Genomic DNA, 20,921 nt, shown 5'->3' with positions numbered 1-20,921 from the left:
CCACAACTCAGTGCACTTTCTTGCAGTCTCAGGTACTTATAAGGGTTATTAAAAGTAGGGTTCATAGCTGCACGAATCAGAAAGAAAGGGCTGCCCAAATGCTCACTCTGATGAATACAACCACTCCATTCGCAGCCTTTCGTCATTTCCATATTCCAATACTCCCTATCACTAAATGCCTGGAAGAGTGACAATTTCATGTACTGACAACTGACACTCAAAGGCCAGAGTTCCTCTCACCCTTTCTCCTGCTCTCCCTCCTTCCCTCCCCTTCTCTCTTCCTCTTTCCCCACTTTCTCCCACTTTTCACTTCTCCCTACTATCTTCACCCCTATTTCCCCTTTCTTCTCCACTCTTCCTCTCTCTTCCCCTCCCTTACGCCACTCTATTCCCTCTTTCTTTCCCCTCTCCTTCTCTCTCTCTTTCCCCCTGCCCCATCTCCCCCTCTCTCCTCCCTCTCCCCATCTTCCTCTCTTTTTCTCTTCATTACCCCACCTCATACAGTGGAATATGTCAGAAGAAATTAATCTTTCAAATGAAAATTAGAATCATTGTTCAGTGATTAAAATAATGAAGCAAAAAATATTTTGGATGTTCCAGAAATGGAAAGGCAGAAATTGCAGAAAAGAGCCGAGAATATTATGATATCCAAAAGGGTTAATAGAAAGTTTCTGTTTTCTCTGACATTCCTTCATCACTCAGGATAAGTTTAGTTCCTCAAGAGCTGCCATTTGGACACTGGCCTTTGACAGATGAAGCTCACTGTACTGCTATACCTTTCATCAAAACTCTAAGCCTCAAACCTCTCTCTCATCCTTTGTGTTCCCCCTAAGTGACGGCCTCTGACCAAGGTTTGGATAGCTTGGGCTAATATAATATTATGTGGTTCTCTATCTAATCTGTCTGATAATGTTTCTGAAAACAACCTGAAAATTATCTCTATCCTTTTAAAGGTGCTTTAGAAATCCAAGAATTTTTAACCGTAAAGTTGATACCCAGAATCAGAATCAGGTTTTTTATCACTGGCATGTGCCATGAAATTTGTTAGCTTTCTGTTTATCACAATATTTTGCTGGGTAGAGGGGTTTTGGTTTTAGACTGTAAATTAGGGGCCTTCTCTAAAGGCTTGAGAATTCAGAGTGGTAATATCAGTTAGTGTCTTAATGTCAATAGGACTGCAGAGTCTACCCTGGATGTTTTTTGCAGGACCTCTCACCTCCTGTATGTCTAACTTGTCCTTCAGGAGAGGACTGGCTAGAACATTGAGTACTGCATTCTTACTGAGACATTACATATGGCTGACAAACTACACCAATATGGTACTCACCACATTTTGTCCCACAGATGTACACCCACTTCAGATGCATTTATGCAATCTAAACAATCTAATTTCTTGTCTCCTTTGGCAGTTAAGTGGAAATATTTCTCAATCCTGTGTATGCTCTTTGTGGCCTTTTTTGTTTGATCTGAGCTGCTATTTATTATATTCTCTTTTCATTTCTGGCATGCCCTCGAAGCGTTTGGTGTGGTTATGGAACCTTTGATGCCCTGTGGAATTCTTGCAATATGGTAGCTTTTTGTATTATGCCGGTCCAAGTCCCCCGAGGATTATTCACACAAGGTTTCTGCCAAAAATAAACATATTTGATAAATGACTTGCTTGTTTTCTAAGGTCTAACTTCATTATACAGGTCACCTACATACTTCCACTTCTGTTAAAGTATTCTTCTTCCACATCCAGCATTTGTCATCATGTATATTTATTCCACCTAAAGACAACAAACTAAGAATTATTTCAAGTCACCTATGGTTGGGTTTGGTTGGATATGATCATTTATACATGGCTAGTTGGCAAATTTATCATTTAAAAGTTTAAAAAAATTAAACAGAATCCCTATTTAACTGTGACTAAATAAACAACATTTCACTTCAAACACAGAATTGTTTGTATCAGCATTTTGAAAGTCAGTGATTTAATTATTTATCTGTTCATCATTTACTAGTTTTTTTACAGCATAATGGGTGAAGACTATTTGCTGATCAAATGGTCTATGTGATGAGCATCTTGCAGCGTGGTCATGCTTGAATACATAAATCTCAGAGAATGAATTACAAAAACGGCAAGTGACTCATGTGTGGAAATAAAAGGGAAATCTACTCATGCAGCTGACCGGTTGTTATGAGACCTGTACCTTGAATTCAGTAGATTTCTTTTTCTAAACTGGATTTGATAAGGAAAACAAATTGGCATCATGACAGCTAGAGTTGAAATAACTGAAATTCTCATTGGGATTAACTTTCCCTGAGAATTTTGCTAAAAATGTCCTTGCTTTAGTCAGGAAATTTCGAGTGGTGTTATTTTGATGGAATGATACTCAGGGATTTTGTGTTATTCTACCTGATTATGCGAATATAGTGGTAAATGTTGCATTTAAATTTTCCTTGTTGTGTGGGCAGAGATGCAGAGAAAATGTGTTGACATTTAATGAAAACAAAAATGCTTCTTAAGAACCAGTGAAGAGAATCATCTACTTATATCTGGAAGGCAAAAATATAAATTTACTTTCTGAACATTAGGCAGAACTTTAACTCCAGGGATCAATCAAGAAGAGATGGGACAGATGAGCACAAACTATCAGCTGGCTCCACAAGACTAAGTGTCTGCAACAATGTCAGATCCCATACACCACAAAATCAGCAAACTATAGAGCTGGTTAAGATGATTTTGTGCTTGGATAATAAGAGGGAGCCTACTGTGGCCATGGGCATAGCTTGCTCTGCCACACATTGATACTTATCCTGGCCTCAGAATAGTTGTTAACAAAGATATCACAGAAGGAGGCTCCTCTGGTTTTATTCCCTTATCAAGTGCCTCTATTCGGGCTTGTCAGGTCTGTTCCATGTTCTTCCTGACTTCAGAGGCTACCTCTACATACTGTAGTCATCTGACTCATTCTGTTAACAGAAGCAGAGGCAATCCACAGAGAACATTCCATGTTATACAGTACAGTGAAAGCAAAAGGTGTTACAACATGCACTCCACTGAGCCCTAGATGTTTCCACGCTCTGACTCTCCAGAAGACGGATAGCTGGCACAGCCCCTTTAAAGATTCAGGATCGTCCTGCTAATTCGCAGTCAGGTTTTGGGCGCCAAGAATTGAGTATTTAAAGAGCACCTGAATGGAGCCTCAGTGTTCAATCGTAAGGCCGGCCAGAGATACCGTCTAGTGTTTTGTTCTGTGCTCAGTCTCGATCCAGTTTTATTCCGTGTCTCGATCCTAGCCATGGATACTCCAGCACTGGGGTCCAAATCATCCTCATCAAGAGTTCTCATCACAAAGGGAAAATGAAGGAAGACCTCTTCGAAAGGAACATTACAGATACAGAGCAAGAGGTTGAAAAGTTATCTAGGCCACACCAGGCAGAGGATAGATGTCCAATTTGAAAAGTAAACGGGGATTGTTAACCTCCAGATTTTTTATGAAACTACTTCTTTCTCTTCTTTTATGTCTTCTTTCAAATGTGGTTCTGCTACAGTTGGTGCAAGTGATCCACATTTTGGTGGTGTGTTACTGGGCTGATTGAGCGATCTGGCACTTTACTGTTTCCGAGGGTGTTCTGGGAGGCTTCAAATGAAGTGTGTGGCCTCAAGGCCAAGAAGCCTAGAGACGGGGCACGAGCCCATGATCTCTCTCTCTCGATAATAAGTTTACTTGGACTTTGGCATAACTCATGATCTATATTATATAGGCTTCTGAACTGAGGGCAGTATAATAGATCATAAAATATGTAATTCCAAAATAAAATATCCGTTGAAATTTTGTCTAGGTAGTGTCACTATTTGACAGTATCACTAAGTCATAAAATCTAATCTTCACCATCTGAAAGGAACAGACTAGATTTACTGGCCAAGTATCTCAGTGTTCATGTCATAGTTTTGTATGTCTATTCATAAAGGTATCCTTTGGCTAACCCAGTAAATTTAAATTCTTCCAGTCAAACCATAAAAAGCGACTCTCAACTTTGATGTGCAATTTGTGGAAGTAGTTGCCTAGTTTGTGAGAGACTCGCAGTTGTGTTCTGTGTAATCTAACCCAATAACCTGAAATCCTTGTGAACTACTTCAAATGAAACAAGTGTAACTTCAAAGTTTGTTCCCATGAATAAGTATTTTGTTCAGAGACTCTGAAGAGAAACAAGTTTTCCACAGTGAAGTGATTAATATAAATATAAAAGACTGGAACATTGTTTACAATTGGATTTATTTCCTTGGTCCGTTCCTTCACCATATTTTCTTTATATGAGAAATGTGCTTTACAGTTGGAATGGGCTACAAGCACTCCCTCATCAAGGTAATGATGAAAGAGGTTGCTTACCACAACTCTCTAATCTAACGAATGCATCAACTTGAAAAGATGTTTCTTCATGAGGCTTCAACCAGAATTCTTCGGATGCATTTTGGTTTCTGTTTAATCAGCTCAGAGTCCTCTGTTAATATGGAGTCCAGTCTTAATGCAAGATTTTGACCCAAAACATCAATAATTACTGTTTGACTGGCTGTGTTCTTCCAGCAGATTGTACGTTGCTCCAGATTCCAGTACCTGCAGTCTCTTATGTCATCTTCTATATGTTTTTAGTTACGCTTGACTGTTCACATTATTTTCTTTTCCTTTCTTTTAGATGCCATCATACGACGACGTTCTTCAAGTATCTTCCATTTGATTACACATCCCAGGAGTTTCAGTATTACTTCCCCTTTTAGTTTAGTGGGATCAGCACAATAATAGGTCCTGTGACTCACCTCATCGATGCTGACTAAGATGCCAATCTAAGGTAGCCCTATTTTGCTTGCATTTGGCCCATATCCACCTAAAGCAGGGTTCCCAAGCCTTTTTATGCCTTGGACCCCAACAACTAACAGAGGGGTCTGTGGATCCCAGATTGGGAACTCATGATCTGAACCTTTCCAATCCGTGTACCTATCTTTTTAACCTTTGAACACCTCTATAGGTTCATCCCTCTGTCTACTATATTCCAAAGAATAAAGTCTGAGTTCTCCCAGTAACTTAGACTATCAAGTCCTAACAACATTCTGGCAAATGTTATTTCAACTTATCTCTGCTTAATAATGTGTTTTCTATGACTGATTAACCAAAACTGGACACTATATTCCAGATACAACATCGCCAAGATCTTAAACAATGGCTCACAATGTTCCATCTCCTATATTCAGAGCCCTGACTGATAAAGGCCAGCATGCCAAGTTTCTTTTTCACTACAAAGTCTACCTGTGGTGACATTTTCAGGGAACTATGTGCTCGGGCTCTGGAGTTCCTCTGTTCTACAACACTCCCCCAGGGCCCTACTGTTCACTGTGAAAGTCCTACCAAAATGTAACACCTCGTCTTTATCTGGACCGAACATCATTTGCCATTTCTTAGCCCACTTGCATAAATGATCAAGATTCCCTTAAACAGAAGAGTTTCTGCAGATGCCGGAAATCCATACAGAACTCAGCAGGTTAGAAAGCATCTATGGAAAGGAGCAAGCAGTCGATGATTCAGGCCAAGAACCTTCATCAGGATGAGATGACTAAATTAAGGTTCCCGAGTTCCTCTGGCATTTTGCATGTGTTGTACATTTTGTTAAACTTTCAAGGTCTCCTGGCAATTTTTGATAACATTTAAGGACTGTAATTACTCAGTCTTTGATTCTATGAATTACTCAGAATCATAGAATCAAAACCACATAGAAGGAGTCCCTTTGGTCTCTCCAGTCAGTGATAGCTCTTTGTAATCCCTAACGGTCAATACAATCACCCCAATTTCCCCTCTGATCTGAAAATTATTTTCCATCATGCCTATCCAATTCCCTTCCAAAAGCTCTGATTGACACCACTTAACTGTTCTTCAAAGCAGTAAAATTGAAATGATGCCATTCTCAGTGCAAATATTTTCCCAGTTTTCCTGCCCCCCTCCACCCATACTCCCACCACACCATAACTTCCGTCCATGACATTTACTTTAAATTAAACTAAACTAAAATAAAAAGTTAATCTGTGCCTCCTGCTTCTGAGCAATTTTGTAAAGAGAATAGCTGCTCTGAAAACACAGCACAAGGTTGTATTTCTATATTAGATCTTTTCTCAGTCTACTTTGCTCCGAGAAGAGCGACCTCAGTCAAATAGTCTAGCTGAAATTTCTTATTCTTGGAACCATTATGATAACTTCTTTCCATTTAATCTCAGAAATGCATGTATGGGTATGATATTAACAAGTAGGTGTCATGGTTCATAAGAGTCAATGGTCTATAATTTCCAGGATTATCCTTATTACCTTTCTTGAACAAAGCAGTAACATTTTTAATCCCCCTGTCTTCTGATACTACTCCTGAGGACAGGGATAATGCAAAGATCATCACCAAAGACACAGCAAGCTCTTCCCTCACTTCCCATTATAACCTGGGCTATATCTTTTCCAGCCCCGGAAACTTATCCATCCTAATGTTTTTCAAATGTTCCAGTACATCCTCTTTCGTAATGTCAACATATTCCAGCATGTTGGCCGGTTCTACACTGCCCTCATACTCATGAAGGTCTCTCTCACTGGTGAATACTGAAGTAAAGTATTCATTAAGGATCCAATGTACCTCCTCTAATTCCAGTCACATTTTCTTCTTTCATCCCTGATTGATCCTACCCTCACTCTAGTCATTCTCCTGTTCTTCACGTATGTGCAGAATGCCTTGGAATTTTCCTTAATCCTACTCACCAAGGACTTCTCCTGTCCACTTCTAGCTCTCCTAAGTTGCTTCTTCAGCTCCATTTTGTCTGCTTTGTAACTCCTTAGAGCCCTGTCTGATCCTTGCTTCCTAAGCCTTAAGTATGCTGATTTCTTCCTCTTAACCCCCCACCATCTAAACCTTTTGCACTAAGGAGCTGCCAATCAATATTAGGGAAGTTGAAGTCACCCACGACAATAGCCTTATTATTTTTTCACCTTTCCAATAACTGCCTTCTGATCTGCTCCTCAGTCTGTGATGCTACTGGGAGGCGATGGTCTATAGAAAGTTCACAAAAGAGAGATTGTTCCCTTCCTGATTTTGACTTCCACCTTCTTTGACTCAGGACATTTTCCCTTTCTGCAGTTATGACACTATCCCTGATTAGCAATACCACCTCTTTTACCTCCCTCTTTGTCCCTTTTGAAAAATCTAAACCATGGAACATGCATTAGTCATTCCTGCCTTGTGACAGCCAAGTCTCTATAATGGCCCCATTGAAATTTCACGCACTGATCCATGCTTTAAGTCATTCGCCCTTGTTCCTGATACTTCTTGCATTAAATAGACATATTTCAACCCATCCAACTGACTGCATTTATGCCCTATCCACTGCCTACCCTTCCTCACAGTCTCTCTACACATTGCATCTACTGTTACACCAACTGCTTCATCCTTTGACCTACCACTCTGGTTCCCATCCCTCTGCCAACCTAGTTTAAACCCTCCCCAACAGCTCTTAGAAACCTGCCCTCGAGGATTCTGGTCCCCCTTGAGTTCAGGTGTAACCTGTCCTTTTTGTTCAGGTCATACCTTCCTCAGAAGACATCCAAATGATCAACAAATTTGAAACTTGGTCCCCTACATCAATTATCAACCCTGCATTAATTTGCCATATCATCCTATTCTTGCCCTCACTGGTGTTTGGCACAGACAACAATCTAGAGATTGCTATCCTTGAGGCCCTGCTATTCAGCTTCCTACCCAGCTCCTTATATATTCTCTTTGTTTCCTGATCCCTTTTCATACTACTGTTGTTGGTAACAGTATGTACCACAACTTCTGGCTGCTCACCCTCCCCCTTAAGAAAGCTGTGGAACTGATCTGAGACATCCCTGAACGTAGAGAGTCCCTTTCACATCCACAGAACCTGCTGTCTGTTCCCCTAACTATTAAATTCCTTATCCTACCACCCTCCTCTTCTCCCATCTTCCCTTCTGAGCCACAGAGACAGACTCAGTGCTAGAGACTTGGTCACAATAGCTTTCCCCTGGTAGGTTTCATCCTACACCAACAGTATCCAAAGAGGTATATTTGTTATTGAGTAGAACACCACATGGGTACTCTGCACTGTTCCTTGCTCTCTCCTGACCCTCACCCAGCTACCTGCCTCCTGCAGCTTAGGTCTGACTGTTTTCCTGTGGCTCCTGTCTATGAAACCCTTACTCTTCCGATTCTACCCTTGGCCCTCTCTTCTACCCTTGGCTCTGTTTTGAGGTGATAAGCTGCTGAGAGCCGTGCATGCATGAAGCATATCTCATTATCAGGCATGCAGAGGAAGGACCAGAAAAGGGAATGGACAGTTGAGACTCTGAGTCTTTTTCAGGTTCTTTCTCTGGTTCCCGCTGGTTCTGCCATGAAGTTCCCATGAATAAGCAGTGTGAGATGTCTTTAATTGGTAACGTTAGTCTATTATTGTTACATGTACCGAGACACAGTGAAAAATGTCTTGCATACCATTCATACAGCTAAATTCATTACAACAGTGCAGTGAGATAGTAAAAGGTAAGGCAATGGCAGAGAGTGGAATGAAGTGGTTACACAGCGAGCAATACAGACATAAAAGCAATTGCCTCTTGTACAATGGCTAATAGCAGCATATAATTATTTTCCATTGTTCACTGCACAAGAACAGAATTAGACTACTGAGCCCCTGAAACCTGTTTGGCCATGAAAGCAGACAGTTATTGCTGAAGCAAGGATATAAAACCATATATCAGTATAAAGTAAATTTATTATCCATGTCTGTATATAGTATGTTACCACATAGTCACTAACTTCTGATTCACTTTCTTCCAGGCATCTACAGGTAAAAGGAGAAACACACATGACTGACAAACACCAATATGTAAATAAAAATAGTACTGAGAACGAGTTGTAAAGAGTCCTGAAAATGAGTCTGTAGATCATAGGATTGGCTCAGAGTAACGGTGAATAAAGTTATCCATGTCAGTTCCAACTTGGGTTTTTATCTGATATTTTGCCCCTTGCATATCTTGCTTGGGTGTGACATGGGCACCACCACTGTCTGGATCAGTTTTGTATAGACCACGTGATCTTTTTTTGTCTATTATTGTTTATAAATTATCAAATTAAATGTAATTGGAATGATAAGAGAAAAAGCAAAAGTTTATAAACAAGAATGAATTGTATATTGAGATATGCAAGTACATTGAAAAACTGATGCACTTATCCAATTTATTTTGATGGTGAATTCCTCTAGAAATGATATACAGCTAGGCAACAGATTAGTCCTTCCTGGAAACTTTGTCCTGCCAAAAGCAAATCTGGTTACTCAGTGTACAGGGCCTGGTACATTCCAGTGGTTACTTAGGCTCCTTACGATTCTCCTCACTGTTTTGGAAGAATAGAAGTGAAATGTTTGTGGAATTTCAGCAATGCTGATAAAATCAGAACTGAACTCAGTCGCAGATAGCTTTCAGCTGGACTCTGTGCCACATCATAAGAAAATTATAAACCACAGATTAGACATCAGATGGAAGTGGAATGTGCCAAACTTCCTTTGTTACCTATTCCATACGTAAAACGTTCAGACTTTCCAATAGCATGATTAGGTAGATTAAGCCAAGGTGTCTCGTACAGAAACCTTCATTTGCAACAGTCATGACATGGTAACAGCAAAAATAGTTATCACTGCTTGATGAAAACATTTATATTTGTTAGTTATACTACAAAGTGAATATCCTATTTGATCTCCACTTTCTCAAATGCATCGTGAATATATAGTATTTGCTTAAAGAGTTGGTGTTCCATGTTTAATTAGTCGTCTCAACTGATGTCTGACCTTAACTTCCTTCAGAATGGCAAAATGCCAATCAAAACCAAGTTGTCAATTACATTGTTGAGCGCAGGCGGCTTTGATGATTAGATATGGTCCATGATTCATTTGTGTTTTACTTCAGTTCCCCCTGCTGACAGGCCACAGAATGGCATTGCATTTGAACATTGTCCTCGTGTACAATAGATAGAGGCTGCAAACAGTAATAAAGAAATATAACCATGCTCAAAACTCAAAGACAAATAACTTTTTCAATTATGTGGATATGCATAAAATTCTGTCAGTCAGTTATATCTTTAATAAGAAGCATAAAAATATTTAATTCATAAAATAAGGAGTTAAGAAAACCTGTTCCTTTCACAAACCATATTGGACAAAGCTGAACCCTGCATTTGAAATTTTGTATTGATTACTTTAAAAGTACTTATATATCTGCTTAGGGTTTAACAGCAACAAATTGTAACTAGTTAAGTTCTTTTGAAGTTTTGTCATAGTTGCACTATAGGACTTCATAAAATCTTGGATTTCATGGTTATACTGACACCAAAGCTGTCACCATTTGCTGCATCTTTGCTTGCTACTTCCTTGTTGGTTCATTGTGAAAATCAGTCTACTCTGTCTGCTTCATGATATCAATGATTTTCAAAATCAGAACCTTCTGGAACTGATGCCTGACAGTAACTGACATCCGAAATGTTGAAACCCATGCAGAAGATCAGAGAATCCTTGTGAGAAAGCTCCTCAGAGGTCATCGGCGGACAACATCACTTTGCAACTAACCACAGAACCCAAGATAATATGCTCTGAGAAGCAGGAGCAAATAGTTCAATCTTTTCTTTCTTTGTATCAGAGGGAAAAGATAAAAACAAGGCAGACAAAGTCCATATTTAAATAATGAGAGATTTAGATATCCATTTTGTATTGTTTATAAGCTGGCTCATTAGACTCCAAGATATAGGAGCAAAATTAGGCCATTTAGCCCAAAAGTCTGCTCCTCCATTTCATCATGGCAAATCCATTTCTTTCTCAGCCCCAAACTCCTGCCTTCTCCCCATTTCCCTTCATGAATTGACTAATCAAGACTCTATCAATCTCCACCTTAAATATACCCAATGACACAGCCACCTGTGGCAATGAATTCTACAGATTCATAGAAACATAGAAAAACTACAGCACAATACAGACCCTTCGGCCCACAAAGCTGCGACGAATATGTACCTACCTTAGAAATTACCTAGGCTTACACATAGCCCTCTATTTTCCTAAGCTCCATGTACCTGTCCAGGAGTCTCTTAAAAGACTCTACCATATCCGCCTCCACCACTGTCGCCGGCAGCCCATTCAATGCACTCACCACTCTCTGCGTAAAAACCTTACCCTGACACTTCCTCTGTACCTACTTCCAAGCACTTTAAAACTGTGCCTTCTCGTGCTAGCCATTTCAGCCCTGGGAAAAAGCCGCTGACTATCCACATGATCAATGCCTCTCGTCATCTTATATACCTCTATCAGGTCACCTCTCATCCTCCATCACTCCAAGGAAAAAAAGGCCGAGTTCACTCAACCTATTCTCATAAGACATGCTTCCTAATCCAGGCAACATCCTTGTAAATCTCCTCTGCACCCTTCTATGATTTCCACATCCTTCCTGTAGTGTGGTGACCAGAAATGAGCACAGTACTCCAAGTGGGGTCTGACCAGGGTCCTATATAGCTGCAACATTACTTCTCAGCTCTTAAACTCAATCCCACAATTGATGAAGGCCAATGCACCGTCTGCTTTCTTAATCGCAGAGTCAACCTGTGTAGCAGCTTTGAGTGTCTTTTGGACTCAAACCCCAAGATCCCTCTGATCCTCCACACTGCCAAGAGTCTTAGCATTAATACTATATTCTGACATCATATTTGACCTACCAAAATGAACCACCTCACACTTATCTGGGTTGAATTCCATCTGCCACCTCTCAGCCCAGTTTTGCATCCTATCAATGTCCCGCTGTAACATCTGTTGGCGCGTGGCCATGTGGTTAAGGCATTCATCTAGTGATTTGAAGGTCGCTAGTTTGAGCCTTAGCTGAGGCAGCGTGTGTGTCCTTGAGCAAGGCACTTAACCACACATTGCTCTGCGACGACACTGGTGCCAAGCTGTATGGGTCCTAATGCCCTTCCCTTGGACAACATTGGAGTCGTGGAGAGGGGAGACTTGCAGCATGGGCAACTGCTGGTCCTCCATGCAACCTTGCCCAGGCCTGCGCCCTGGATACTTTCCAAGGTGCAAATCCATGGTCTCATGAGACTAACGGATGCCTATATAAAAAATAAACCTCTGACAGCCCTCCACACTAACCACAATAGCTCCAACCTTTGTGTCATCAGCAAATTTACTAACCCACCTCTCCACTTCCTCATCCAGGTCATTTATAAAAATCACGAAGAGTAGGGGTCCCAGAACAGATCCCTGAGGCGCAACACTGGTCCAACCTCCATGAATATGAATATGACCCGTCTACAACCACTCTTTGCCTTCTGTGGGCAAGCCAGTTATGGATCCACAAAGCAATGCCCCCTTGGATCCCATGCCTCCTTACTTTCTCAATAAGCCTTGCATGGGGTACCTTGTCAAATGCCTTGCACTACACTACATATACACTACATCTACTTATTTACCTTCAACAATGTGTTTAGTCACATCCTCACATTCACCACACTCTGGTTAAAAAAATTCCTCCTCTTTTCCGTTCTAAGTGGGCATCTCTCTGTTCTGAGGCTGTGATCTTCTGATCTTAGATTCACCCACCATAGGAAACATCCTCTCCAAATCTACTCTATCAAGGCCTTTCATGATTATACAAAGATTGTTAGTAGAGGAAAGCTCCAAGTTATTTGAAGATTCAGATTCACATTCACCTTAGATTCAGATTTATTTATCTCATTTACATTGAGATATACAGTGAAGTCATCATTTATGCTAACAACTGGCATACCTAAGGATGTGCTGAGGGCAGCCCACAGGTAACATGGCCACACTGTTTCACAGAACAACACAAGTAGCAAAAACTAAACAATCCACCAAGAGCAAATCAAACTTCTTTCCCATCCATCCCACTCACAAACCCAGACTGGCCTCCAACCATGGTCAGGCCACTTTCAGGCCTCCCATCTTTGTCTGCAGATTCCCAATTTCACATCGGGGCCCCTACCTTGGACCACCCCAGGATGCCAGGTTTTCCTAACTCCTTCTTCGGCCCTCGTGACTCCTTCGGGTCTCCACCTTCAGTCTTCGACCCTCAGCTTTGTTTTGTTAAATTTCAGTCCTGATACGAAAATTTCAAATTTTTGCCCAGTGAAACCTTAATATGTATTCATCAATGAAGCAGTTATTGTTCATTTTGAAGTTTATTGTAATTTCTTTCAATTTAATTCAGGTAATTTTATACCAGGGGTGATTGATAAGTCCGTGGCCTAAGGTAGAAGGAGATGAGTTATTAACTTCAAACTTTCTGTATTATCACTAAAAGAGTTGAACTGCACGTGTATGTAACGAGAGCTGTGTAACTCATCTCCTCTACCTTAGGCCACGAACTTATCAATCACTCCTGCTGTGGACACTTTCTGGAGGTCCAAAATCCATATGTTCCACAACCGCTGGACTAAGTGTGTAAATGTAGGAGGGGACTATGTTGAAAAATAAATGTGCTAGGTTTTCTAAAATTGACTCCTTCTACCTTAGGCCACAAACATATCAATCACCCTTCGTATTGCTCCTTTAAGGCAGATAGTTTAGCTATTAGATGTTTTAAGATCTTTTCTACAACTAATTATTTGTTTTCACAAGTGTTATCTTGAGGCTTGACTTTTTTTGAGACAACTTCAGTGATAAATGGATTGATTAGCAGACATAGCATAAGTGTTACTCATACAGTTTAGCCAGGGTGACACAAGAGATCACTTACAGGTGAAAAAACATCCACCAGGAGATTGGACCAGTGATACCAGATGTGATTCACCATAGTTGACCTTTACCTGACATAAAGTGTGCACTTAATGACATCGTCATTCATACAATGCCCATTTCTGTTCAACAATTCCCGAAACCCAATTTCTAGGCAGTTGTGTTTTAAAATTTTACTGACCCTCGTACCTCTTCACGTTCACATAGCAAAGGGAAGTAGGGGAGTCTAGGACCAGAGGACACAGCCTCAGGATAGAGGGACACCCATTTAGAACAGAAGATAAGGAGGAATTTCTTTAGCCAGAGAGTGGTGAATCTGTGGAATTCGCTGCCACAGGCGGCTGTAGAGGCCAGGATATTGGGTGTATTTAAGGCGGAGGTTGATAGGTTCTTAATTAGACAGGCCAGGAAAGGTTATGGGGAGAAGTCAGGAGAATGGGAGGGAAAATGGATCAGCCGTGATGAAATGGTGGAGCAGACTCAATGGGCAAAATGCCTTAATTCTGCTCCTGTACTTTATGGTCTTATGGGCTTATGGAAGAAGGGTATGCCAGTGGGCTTATAGGAAAGCAATAAATTCAGCCCAGAGGCACAATGCAGAGCTTTCTTTGAATCTAGACAGATTTGCAGTGGAAAATCCAGCTGTCGGTTGCCCCTTAGGTCACATGCACAATCTGCTGCACAGCAGACTTCATGTAATTCATTTAATATCCTGTGAGAAAGTCTTACAAAATGTAAACCTGACACTCACTGCTCCTGCCTCATCCCAAAAACCATTGTCAAGTTTGATAGATATTTTATCAATTGACAATCTGTGTGGTCACTCAGTCCTTGAATGCTTTCAACAAATCTTAGTTCCTTGGAACTAGCATAATCAGAAAGCCATGATCCATGAATTAATTCATTACTTCATAATTCTATTAAAATCTGCCCTACATCCTTGATGGAAGATATATGTAGAGGCTCTTAAACTGACCTTTGTTTTTAGCATGCATTATACAATACTGATGCATAAGCACTAGCGACGGTGATAAAAAATCAATATAATATTGTACAATGAGAAACTGAATACAATTTCTGAATGGTATCAGGATTGTACCAATTATCTGCACTGATATTGCTGACAGCAAAGCGTTTATTGACTACATGAAGTGTCATCTGCACTTTTGACATTGTCTCATGCTCAGAACTGTTACTGGCCCATCTGGACTACTGAAGAGTTCCATATAATATAGTTACATACACATATAATTTGTTGCCAAAGAGTGCCCTTGTTTATTAACTACCATTCATGTCAAGTCACTCTACATCTGAGCCAGAAAGTGTTCACTTTTTATTTCATGGGCACTCACTTACCTAGCAAGCTAAAATCCTTAATCCCCCTACTGCAAGAAAAGAAGGCAGACATTGTTTGCTGGGCACCTTACTGGCAGGAGGCTGCCTACCTTACTGGCAGGTGAGGGCTCTCCAAAAGTTTACAAGAATCCTTCTCAATATCACATATTACTCATGGCACATTTGGCTGCATTGCAGTTGAGTCAGACTTAGAATATATAAACTGTGTTGACTAATAGACTGGTGAAAGTAAGGACAAACGTTCCTCTCCATTGTTGGCTGCATAGCCTGAGCAGAGTGCGAGACACAGACCTGCTGAGAATATTTATTCTCCTCTCAACATTATATACTGAATTTAGAAGGTCTGTCAGATCTACATATGAATTCCCTGCCATTTCAAGAATTGTTGGAAGATGTTTGTATAAATGAGACTATAGTGTATATTTTATATTTCAGTAATATTTGAGGGGGGAATATAGGGTGTCCAATGACACCATTCCAGGACACCTCACTCACCTTTGGTCTCTACTGGACACTCAGTTCTCACCTGTGGCTTCAATTGGCTTTTTGCATGCGACAGCAGCCATACACCGGTACACTGCTTCAACAGGCAGGTTAAACCAGGTGGGGGTAGCCGGTGGTCTCGGTGAGATAGCCACATGCCTGTCCTAACATGTGAGATCAGCTCGGTGGTGTAGGTGAATGAGATCTACAGTGAGATCCAGTGACCGTGAAGGCTGTTCTGTGGATGACAAGGGCACAGAAGATGTCATGGTCATCCACTGCAACGATGGATAACCCCACTTTGTCATACCATGGGACCTGGACTTATAAGGTAGAGGGAGTGGAACTGCCACAGTGCAACAACTCTTCTACTTTAAAAACTCTCCTGCACAGGTTTCCTGCCTGTACTGCATGGCCTACGGTATAATAAGGGACACGTCGTTGCATGCGCTATTAGGCACGTATTGAGCATGCGCTATTAAGCTCGTATTGATCTGTACATGTGTGCTGAGTTTGGTTTCTGCCAGTAAAGAATCATGAACCTTAGCTCCTGTGTCCAACGTTTTTATTAATGGCATTGTTGTGTAACCAGGCCACATACACAACACTGCCATTGTCAGACATGACGGAAAGCCACCACCAATATTTGAGTAATACTGTAAATATATTTTTTGATTAAGCATTCTTTGTTTGTTTACATAATTCATTATGGGTTATATGTAGCAAGTACTTGAATGGCATATGTCATAATGCCACTATGTCATATGTGAGCACTTCACTAAAAAAATGGAAGAGAAATCTAAGCAGACCATTATCCTGGTTCCTGTGTTTTTCTTTCAGTTAGTTTCTGAAGTTAAAAACATAACAGTGGCAACAAGGAAGTTTTAAAATGAACCTGACACAACTACATCCCTGTTGAAGTGCAGCACATTTTACTTCAGAAGGGGAGGGAGACCTTCAAGTTTTTTTTATAAAGGCAGAAGACGGAGGGAATTAACAAGCAATGACTATGGCCACGGGTTCATATGCAGTGAATATCAGGTGATAATAATAATGAGTAAAAAAGAAGCAGAAATGCCAGAATTGCAATTAAATTTTGAGGCCTGAGTAAGACAATTTATAGTTTTATTATGCTGTGAATATCTATGTAATACTGTAGTTGTATTATATAGTATGCTGCGTAATTTATAAGAAAATTGGTTGGCAGGTTGTTCCAAGTATCTTGGAGAACTTACCACAGTTTATCAGCAGAGTTTGGCTGTCTCACTTGCTTTTGTCTCTACAGATAATCCCAGACAGCCTCGATAATGTTGAGATCAAGGCTCTGTGGAGGCCATACCATTTGAAGCCATTTGAGTGTGGTGTATTTAATACATAATTCATTGTGAGTTGTATGTAAGAAGTATCTGAATGGCATATATCATTACACCACCACGTCATATGTGAGCACCTCACTAAAAAAAAGGGACAAGATAGTAGGCACATATCCCGGCTTCTGTGTTTTTTATTTTGGTTAGGTTTCGGAGTTAGAAAACGAAACAGAGTCTGCCAGCTGTTTGTGTATCTTTGACTCTCCTGAGAAAGACAAACACTCCTGTGAGTGCTATGTTTGGACCTAATGGCTGTGATATCAGTGTCAGGTTGGGATTAGTTTACTGTCATCAAGACCAGTGTGCAATGAAATTCTTTTCTCGTGTGAAGCTCACAGAGTGAACAGTATACCCAGTAGTAATAAAAACAGGAAACCCAAAACTGGAACGGTACAAAGTATGGTAGTGCAAGCTGAATTAGTGCAAAAAGCCTTTCTCCTGGCTACATTGGACCTTTTCCGGTTTGCTTAACGCACAAATCAATCCACTGATGATGCAACAGCCTCTGCCCTCCACTCTGTTTTGTCCCAGCTGAAAAATGAGGTCTCATATGTCAAACAGCAGTTCGATGTTCAACACTATCTTACCCCAGAAACTGGTGGGGAAACTGTCCTCGCTGGGTCTCAACATCTTCCTCTGCAACTGGATACTAGACTTCTTAACAGTAAGGTTACAGTCAGTCCACGTGAGCAGCAACATCTCTCAGCCCACTACACTGAGCACTGGCGCTCCCAAGGCTGTGTGCTCGGTCCGCTGATGTTCACACTGCTGAACACATGACTGTGTCGCAGATTCAGCTCAAACCATGTCACCAAATTTGCGGATGACACAACAGTGGTTGGCCTTATCAAGAAAGATGACAAGACGGAGTATAGAGAGGAAGTGGAGCAACCTAAGCCGGAAAATGGAGAAGATAAAGGAAACCATTGTGGACTTCAGGAAGGAGCAGACGAACCAACCCCCTCTGCAAATACATGTCTCCTCCATAGAAAGAGTTAAGTGTACCTAGTTCCTGGGAGTTCACATCACAGATGACCTCACCTGGTCCCTTAATCTCACCTCCCTGAACAAGAAGGCACGGCAGTGCCTCCACTTCCTAAGAAGATTGAGGAAAACAAGGCTTCCACCCACCCCACCTTAACTGCGTTTTACAGGAGCAGCATTGAGGGTGTCCTGACAAGTTGCATCTCCATCTGGTATGGGAGCAGTCGAGCATCGGACCTGGGAGTACAGCTGAGAGGATCATGGGAGTCTCCCTACCATCCTCTGGGGACATCTATCAGGATCGCTGCGTACGCAGGGCCCTTAGTATTATTAAAGATCCCACCCATCCATCCAGCATCCTTTCTGACTTTTTACCATCAGGCAGGAGACTATGATGTATAAAAACAAAATTGGTCAGGATGAGAAACAGTTTCTTACCCCAGGCCATCAGGCTTCTGAACTCCCTGCCACAGCGTATTCGAAGTGTCACTGGTTAATCTGTTCTGTGCCTTAAAAAAATTAATATTCGTGTTTGTTATTTATATGTGATTCATCTGTAGATTTTATCTTTACATCCACAAGTTATCATGTGTTACTGTATATGTACTATGTGCTTTACACCCTGGCTTGAAGAAACATTATCTTGCTTCTATAGACATTATATAGTTGTATATGTTATATACATGCACATAGTTAAATGACAAAAAACTTGACTTGATGTGACGACTTGAAATAAGAGCTCAAGTGACTTGAGCAGAAGTGAATGCATTGAGAATATCGAGTTTGAGAATAAGGCAGCACCACTGGGAAGGTGGTGTGAAGAGATTATTGGTTCAGAAGTCTGATAGCAGTGTGGAAGAAGATGTTCTTGAGTCAGGTTGGACTATCAAGCTCCTGTATCTTCTCCTATAAAGTCAAAGTGAGAAAAGGGAAAAGCGGAGGTGGCAGACATCTCTGACGATAATACTAGCCTTCCTGTTGCAAGAGGCTGTGATGTTGGACCAGATAGAAGGAAGTAATGAGACTGTGATGGACATACAGTATTTACCACTCTCTGCAGATTCTGTTATTCAAGAACAGAGCAGTTGCTATACCAGGCTGAGATGCAACCCATCGAATACCTCTGTCCTGCATCTTCAGATGTTCCAGAGAATCACCATGGACAAAGTGAATCTTCTCAGATGCCTAAAAAGTTGCATACACTGATGTGTTTCCTTGATCATCACATCTACATGGTGGAACCAGATGAATTTGCTGGTGATAGGGATGCCTTGGAACTGTCAGCCATCTCTACAGCAGCTCAACTGAGAGTGGGTGAGCTCAAGGTTGTGCTCACCCACTCTCTCCCGATTTCCTCAATAACCATTTTTTTCCATATGCAGATGGACCTCTGGGACCCTGTTAGCTGTGATTCAACCTAGGGTTTTAAGGCTCCCTAGTTACCATGTGTCACCAAGAAAGATTATTACTAGAGTATTGGCAGGAGAGATTCCTGCAATCAGCCCTCCCTTTTCAGTGAACGAACAGAGGCAGTAGATTTTACTGACACCAAATGAGAAGCATGCATTGTGGCAGAATACAGACTCGTGTTCTACTTATCAGGGAGTATAGATCATAAGTTATTTCCCTTGGGCATCTTAGTGCATTGGTTAAATAAATGAATGAGAACTAACATGATTCAGCTTTCATAGTGTTGGAAAGATATATAATTATAGTCGATGGTTTTGGCTCTGTGCATGTAGCAAGCACAACTGAGAGTTGTCAAATCTAGATTTAGTTTGAGGCAATGAAGCTCAATGGCTGGAAAGAATATAAAGGGAAATTCTGTTGATGGTAGTGAGTAAGTCTGCCCCGTGCTGTATTTCAATAAATAAATAAATAAATCAGTTAGAATTAGCAGAGTTATGGATAAGGATAGACATGAGTTAAGATTAGGGAACGTGATCTCTGTGTCACCAACATGTTTTTCTGCAGCATAAGGTGCCATGGCAACATCCAAGATCTGGTCATGGGCACTGACTCGATTTGATCATCATCAAAGAGTTGTGATTGGTCCTATTTCTCTTTCTTATCCTCAGATTTCCACAGTACAGATTGTGTGAAAAGAAATGGAGTGAAAGGTTCAGGTTGAAGAATCTTCGACATTCCAGTTCTTATTTTAGATTTCCAGCATTTGTGGGTTTTTTGACGATCATAGCGCAGAATGTGTTAATAGCAGGGTGCAGGTACTCTCGTGGAAATTACACGAACTTATTGTTGGCTGCGTGAAAGGAATCAACATTCCACGTGGAAAAAATGGTGATAAATGCAAATAGGTTTGAAGCATACTTAGGCACTCTTTTCCAACTGAAGGTCTATTCGGTGAAGCATGGAAGTCCTTTATGTTAGCCATTTATAGTTCGGTGACGACACCTTATAAAGTAAGAAGCAGGTATGATAGAAATGGCACCAGCATTTGAAATGAAGACACGCTTTTCTGACAACGGCACGAATATTGATAGAAGATTTCAGTTACTCTAAGATTAACTCAGATGCACTTAGTGTGAAAGGTGTAGGTTTAAGAAATTCCTAAACTGAATTCCTTGAGTGTGCGTTCAGAAAGTTTTGAGTCATAGTGCAGCACATCCAACAAGATAGGAGCTACTTTGATTCCTCATTACTTGCTCACTGTCCCAGTCTGTAGTCATCGACAGTGTTCTAATGAAGCTGAGTGGAAGCACGAGGATCAAAGGTCAATGGAAGTCCAAGGACAGTAGCTTATTTTTTGAGTGGCACTCTATTTCTAGCTTTCAGGATTCAAAATCAAATTAAACAATTTAATGTTGTGTTGCTCCTACTGCTGGTATTCAAATTGGCTAGTTTCACATTAAAGTGATCCTTAGGCTGTAATATGGATGTAATCTTACCTCATTCTTTTT

The sequence above is a fragment of the Mobula hypostoma genome, chromosome 1 (assembly GCF_963921235.1).
Source record: "Mobula hypostoma chromosome 1, sMobHyp1.1, whole genome shotgun sequence".
Taxonomy (NCBI): Eukaryota; Metazoa; Chordata; class Chondrichthyes; order Myliobatiformes; family Myliobatidae; genus Mobula; species Mobula hypostoma.
The sequence above is the reverse complement of the archived record's forward strand: the minus strand, read 5'-3'. Positions refer to the sequence as shown.